We start from the raw sequence: 6,372 nt of genomic DNA, 5'->3' as shown, positions 1-6,372 counted from the left end.
GAGCTTTGCCCACTCGGAGTGCATGTCATGAACCCGTTCAGCAAACCTTAGCCGCACCCGTGCGCCATCTTTTGATACGGGCATGGCTTCCCGCCAGGAGTGCACACTCGATTACACTTAAACCCTCAGCCAGGTCAGCCATGGCTCAGCGGTAGCACTCTCGCCCCTGGTTCAGAAGGTCATTGCTTCAAGTGCCACTTCAGGGACTTGCATTGTCCAGGCTGTCACTTCAGTGCAGTACTGAGGCAACTCTGCACCTTCAGAGGTGCTGCCTTTTGGATGAGACATTAAAAGGAGGCCCTCTCTGCCTTCTCAGGTGGATATAAAAGATCCCATGGCAGAATTTGAGGAAGAGCAGAGGAGTTCTCCCGGTGTCCCGGCCAATATTTATCCCTCAACCAACCTCACTAAAACAGATGATCTGGTCATTATCACATTGCTGTTTGTGGGATCTTGCTGTGCGCAGAGTGGCTGCCAGTTTCCTACATTACAACAGTGACCTCACTTCAAAAAGCACTTCATTGGCTGTAAAACGATTTGGGATATCCTGAGGTTGTGAAAGGAGCCAGAGAGGCTCAGGCATGAGATTCTCTCCTGGCACAGAGTTAGGGAGCAAACGTTCTGTTAAAGTCATTCGTGTGTTTCTAACTCTCGGAATCTCTCTGCACTGACTCTGAACTGAAGACTGAGATGAGTGATTTAAAGTGACAGGTAGCCCTGGAACTTTAGCCCATGGTGTTTGGGTATCAGGAGTCAACTGCTCGAGTTACTGAGCCTCCTGCCTGGATTTCAAAACTTAAATCCCTAGATTTAAAATTAAGTCCCCTTTTCCATCTCAAGCATGTTATCCGCGAGTAGATTTTCTATATTCCCACAGCAAGTTAACCCTTAAGGTGCCAGATCTGAGAAGTGCCAGCCTTGGGTTTGAGCTGGTTTCAGAATCTCCACCTCTAGTTAATCGATGAATACTTCACCTCTGATCAATTTGTGTAACTTCGGGTGCTGCCCGGCCTGTCCCTTTAAGACATGCAAGTGTGCAGCATGATCCAACAGATATTTGTTCTTCTCCACCGGCCTCCACTCTGCTCAATGAAGCACAAAATGAGACCCAGCACATGGTTGTTAACATAAAGGATGGTGATGTGGCCGTAACTTGCCCTGGAGAGTCAGATATTTTCAGGCTGCACTTTGATTTGTTTTAAGATCTGTGCCCTACAGATACTGGTATTACATGTCTCTGCTGAAGAGAAACCCCTTATTCATTGCAGGATCAGGATTTTGACGCAAACGCCTACCTTCTTGGAACTTAAAGTAGCTGGACGTCAATTGATTGCTGGGATTCCTCATCCTGTGAGCTTCTAGCAGTAGCACCGATCCAGCACTGGTACCGATCCAGCACTGGTACCGATCCAGCACTGGTTCAGATCCAGCACTGGTACTGATCCAGCACTGGCACCGAACCAGCACTGGTACCGATGCAGCACTGGCACCGATCAAACACTGGCACCGATCCAGCACTGGCACCGATCCAGCACTGATACCGATCCAGCATGGATATCGATCCAGCACTGGTACCGATCCAGCACTGGCACTGATCCAGCACTGGTACCGATCCAGCACTGGCACCGATCCAGCACTGGTACAGATCCAGCAATGGCACTGATCCAGCACTGGTACCGATCCAGCACTGGTACCGATCCAGCACTGGTACCGATCCAGCACTGGCACCGATGCAGCACTGGCACCGATCAAACACTGGCACCGATCCAGCACTGGCACCGATCCAGCACTGATACCGATCCAGCATGGATATCGATCCAGCACTGGTACCGATCCAGCACTGGCACTGATCCAGCACTGGTACCGATCCAGCACTGGCACCGATCCAGCACTGGTACAGGTCCAGCAATGGCACTGATCCAGCACTGGTACCGATCCAGCACTGGCACCGATCCAGCACTGGTACCGATCCCGCACTGGCACCGATCCAGCACTGGTACCGATCCAACACTGGTACCGATCCAACACTGGTACTGATCCAGCACTGGCACAGATCCAGCACTGGTACCGATCCAACACAGGCACTGATCCAACACTGGTACCGTTCCAACACTGGTACCAATCCAGCACTGGTACTGATCCAGCACTGGTACCAATCCAGCACTGGCACTGATCCAACAATGGCACCGATCCAGCACCGGTACCATAGAAACATAGAAACATAGAAGATAGGAGCAGGAGTAGGCCATTCGGCCCCTCGAGCCTGCTCCGCCATTCAATGAGATCATGGCTGATCATCCAAATTCAGTACCCTGTCCCTGTCTTCTCCCCTTATCCCTTGATCCCTTTAGCCTAAGAAATATATCCAACTCCTTCTTGAATATATTTAATGAACTGGCCTCCAGTGCCCTCTGTGGCAGAGAATTCCACAGGTTCACAACTCTCTGGGTGAAGAAATTCCTCCTCATCTCAGTCCTAAATGGCTTAACCCTTATCCTTAGACTATGACCCCTGGTTCTGGACTCCCCTGCCATCGGAAACATCCTTCCTGCATTTAGTCTGTCCAGGCCTGACAGAATTTTATAGGTTTTGATGAGATCCCCTCTCAATCTTCTAAACTCCAGTGAGTATAAGCCCAATCGACACAATCTCTCCTCATACATTATTCCTACCATCCCAGGTATCAGCCTGGTGAATCTTCGCTGCACATCTTCCATGGCAAGAATGTCCTTCCTCAGATAAGGCGACCAAAACTGCACACAATACTCAAGGTGCGGTCTCACCAAGGTCCTGTACAACTGCAGCAAGACATCCTTGTTCCTGTACTCGAACCCTCTTGCTACAAAGGCCAACATACCATTTGCCTTCTTAACCGCCTGCTGCACCTGCATGCTTAACTTCAGTGACTGGTGCACAGGAACACCCAGGTCTCGTTGCACTTCCCCTTCTCCCAATCTATTGCCATTCAAATAATAATCTGCCTTCCTGTTTTTGCCACCAAAGTGGATAACCTCACATTTATCCACATTATAGTGCATTTGCCATGTTTCTGCACAATCCAGCACTGGCACTGATCCAACACTGGTACCGATCCAGCACTGGTACTGCTCCAACACTGGCACCGATCCAGCACTGGTACCGATCCAGCACTGGTACCGATCCAGCACTGGTACTGATCCAGCACTGGAACCAATGCAATACTGCCAACTCCAGCACTGGTACAGAACCTGCACTGGTCTGATCCAGCACCGCCGACACTGGCACAGAGAGAGATCCATGGAAATGAAAATGGGCCCATTTCTATTCTAGTCAACTACTCTGCCATGCTAGTTTGATGCCCGGGCAGTAAGTTGAAGCTTTAACCTGTAAAGCGTCTTATCATCCTGAGGAATTAGCTGTGAACTGAAATCAATTTTGCTCTGTCGGCAATTTGCACAAAGCAAGAACCCACAATCAGCAAATGACTTAATAAATGACCAGCTACTCTGTCTCTGGTTGAGGGTGGAATGGCGGCCAGGAATCCAACAGAACTCTCCTGCTTGTCTTTGAAAAATGTCGTGGGATCTTTTACATCCACATCTCTGGGCTGATGGGGCCTTGGTTTAACGCCTCACTCGAAAACAGCACATTCAGCAAAGCAGCACTCCACTGAGCTGACCAAGAAGTTGTGTGATTGGCAGCTGTAAGCAAAATCAAGATTCCTGCCCCTGAACAGTGCACTTAATTCAACTGGGTGTGTTTGTTGTTTGTTCCTGACTGTAGGGGTTGCCAACCCTCCTGGATTGTCCTGGAGTCTGTGGGACTTGAAAAACACTGTCCCGGAGAATAATCTTTATTTCCTTTCATTTATTAGTTACTAGCTGGAGTGCCCGGCGGTGCCAAGGCTTTTTCGAGGGCATGTTGTTGTTGGAAGAGAGAGAGAGAGTGACTGGGGGGAAGAGAGAGAGCGACTGGGGGGAAGAGAGAGAGCGACTGGGGGGAAGAGAGAGAGCGACTGGGGGGTAGAGAGAGAGTGACTGGGGGGTAGAGAGAGAGCGACTGGGGGGAAGAGAGAGAGAGACTGGGGGGAAGAGAGAGAGCGCAGGTGGGGGGAAGAGAGGGCGGGGGGGAAAGGGGGGGAAGGGAGGGCGGGGGGGAGGGGTGGCGGGGATGGCAGGGGGAGGGGGGAAATGGGGGGGAGGGAGGGCGGGGGGGGAGGGGGAGGGGGGAGGATGGGGGAGGGGGCGGGGGGGAGGGAGGGGGGAGGGAGGGGGCGGGGGTGGGGAGAGGGCGGGGGGGAGAGGGGGGAGAGGGCGGGGGGGAGAGGGGGGGAGGGGCGGGAGGGGTGGGGGGAGGGGCGGGGGGCAGGGGGGAGCAGGGGGGCGGGGGAGGGGCGGCGGGGCCGGGGGGGGAGGGGGGAAGGGAGGGCGGGGTGGAAGGGAGGGGAAGGGGGGGAGGGAGAAAGGGAGGGCTTGAGGCTGAGAGACGGCCACGCCCGGTTGCCGGGGTAACCCTGCCGTGCTACCCCGCACTCTCGAGAGCCCCACTCTCGAAGCCCCAGCCGCCCCGCCCCGCATTCACGAGAGCCCCGCTCTCCGAGCCCACCCCGCTCTCCAAGCCACAGCCGCCCCGCACTCCCGTTGCCGGGGTAACCCTTCCCGCTCACCAAGGCCGAGATCTGCACTCTCGAAAGCCCCGCCCCCCCCCGCCTGAGCCGAGCGCGGAACAGAGTCTCACCTGCTCCTGCTGCGCGCGCACCCTGACCCTCGTGGCTGACGCCGTTGCCCCGGGTAATGTGACACCGGGGGGGGTGGGGTGAGAAGCTTAGCAGCAGCCCAATTACTTAGCTCGAGCCTGGCTGGGCAAGAAAGGCCCAGGCTTTCAGGCCTAAGAAAAAAACGGGGAAAGGTAGGAAAAAAAATCTTCAGGTTAGATAAAATATTTACAAATGAGTGATTTATTTTAAAACAATTTAATAAATTCAATTTTATTTTGCTGGAAATGTATATTTGAAAAGAAAGACGCAGAAAGCAGGAAAAAGAATGGAAGCAAGATAGCGGCTACTCACCTCGGTTCAGAACGATAAGGCCCGCCCACACACGCACCGATTGGTCCGGCGGCACATGCCAGCAACCCGGCGTACGATTGGTCGAGCTCGAGGTCACTCTGTCGCTAATGAGCGGATAATGAGATGCTAATGAGCGGAACGTTAAGGCTTTTCGGATACCGCGGGCGCAATTTTAGCCCGGCCGAAACGTAAATACGCTTAAAACCGTTTTGGAAAGGTAAGCTTTCTTTCAACGTAACGCACGTGTAGTTACGCCCTGTAACTTTCGAGCGCATAGCCGCCCAGACGCGCACCTGCAGACAGATAGAAGGACAGACAGACAGAAGGACAGACAGAAGGACAGACAGACAGAAGGACAGACAGAAGGACCGATTTATATATATAGACTAGCTGAAGTGCCCGGCGGTGCCGAGGCTTTTTCGAGGGCATGTTGTTGTTGGAAGACAGAGAGAGAGCACGACTGGGGGGGAAGAGAGAGGGAGCGACTGGGGGGAAGAGCGAGAGAGCGCGGGTGGGGGGAGGAGAGGGCGGGGGGGAAGAGAGGGCGGGGGGAGGGCGGGGGGGTGGGTGGGGGGGAGGGGGGAGGGAGGGCAGGGGGAGGGGGAAGGGAGGGCAGGGGGAGAGGGGAGGAGGGGCAGGGGGGCAGAGGGGGGGAGGGGCGGGGGTGTGCGGCGGGGGGGCGGCAGGGAGGGGGGCGGGGGAGGGGCGGGGTGGGGGGGGCGGGGGGAAGGGAGGGCAGGGGCGGGGTGGGGGAGGGGGGAGGGGTGGGGGAGGGAGGAGGGGGCGGGGGGAAGGGAGGGGGAGGGGGGGTGGGTGAAGGGAGGGCGGGGGAAGGGAGGGGAAGGGGGGAGGGAGGAAGGGAGGGCTTGAGGCTGAGAGACGGCCACGCCCGGTTGCTGGGGTAACCCTGCCGTGCCGCCCCGCCCCGCACTCTCGAGAGCCCCGCTCTCGAAGCCCCAGCCGCCCCGCCCCACTCTCCGAGCCCGCCCCGCACTCCCGAGAGCCCCGCTCTCCAAGCCCCAGCCGCCCCGCACTTCCGTTGCCGGGGTAACCCTTCCCGCTCACCAAGGCCAAGATCCGCTCTCTCGAGAGCCCCGCCCCCCCCCCCGCCCGAGCCGAGCGCGGAACAGAGTCTCACCTGCTCCTGCTGCGCGTGCACCCTTACCCTCGTGGCTGACGCCGTTGCCCCGGGTAATGTGACACCGTGGGTGGGGGGGCGTGAGGAGCTTAGCAGCAGCCCAATTACCTAGCTCGGGCCTGGCTGGGCAAGAAAGGCCCAGGCTTTCAGGCCTAAGAAAAAAACGGGGAAAGGTAGGAAAAAGAAT

The sequence above is a fragment of the Somniosus microcephalus genome, chromosome 6 (assembly GCF_052327205.1).
Source record: "Somniosus microcephalus isolate GS21.2 chromosome 6, FLI_Smic_1.0, whole genome shotgun sequence".
Classification (NCBI taxonomy): Eukaryota; Metazoa; Chordata; class Chondrichthyes; order Squaliformes; family Somniosidae; genus Somniosus; species Somniosus microcephalus.
The sequence above is the reverse complement of the archived record's forward strand: the minus strand, read 5'-3'. Positions refer to the sequence as shown.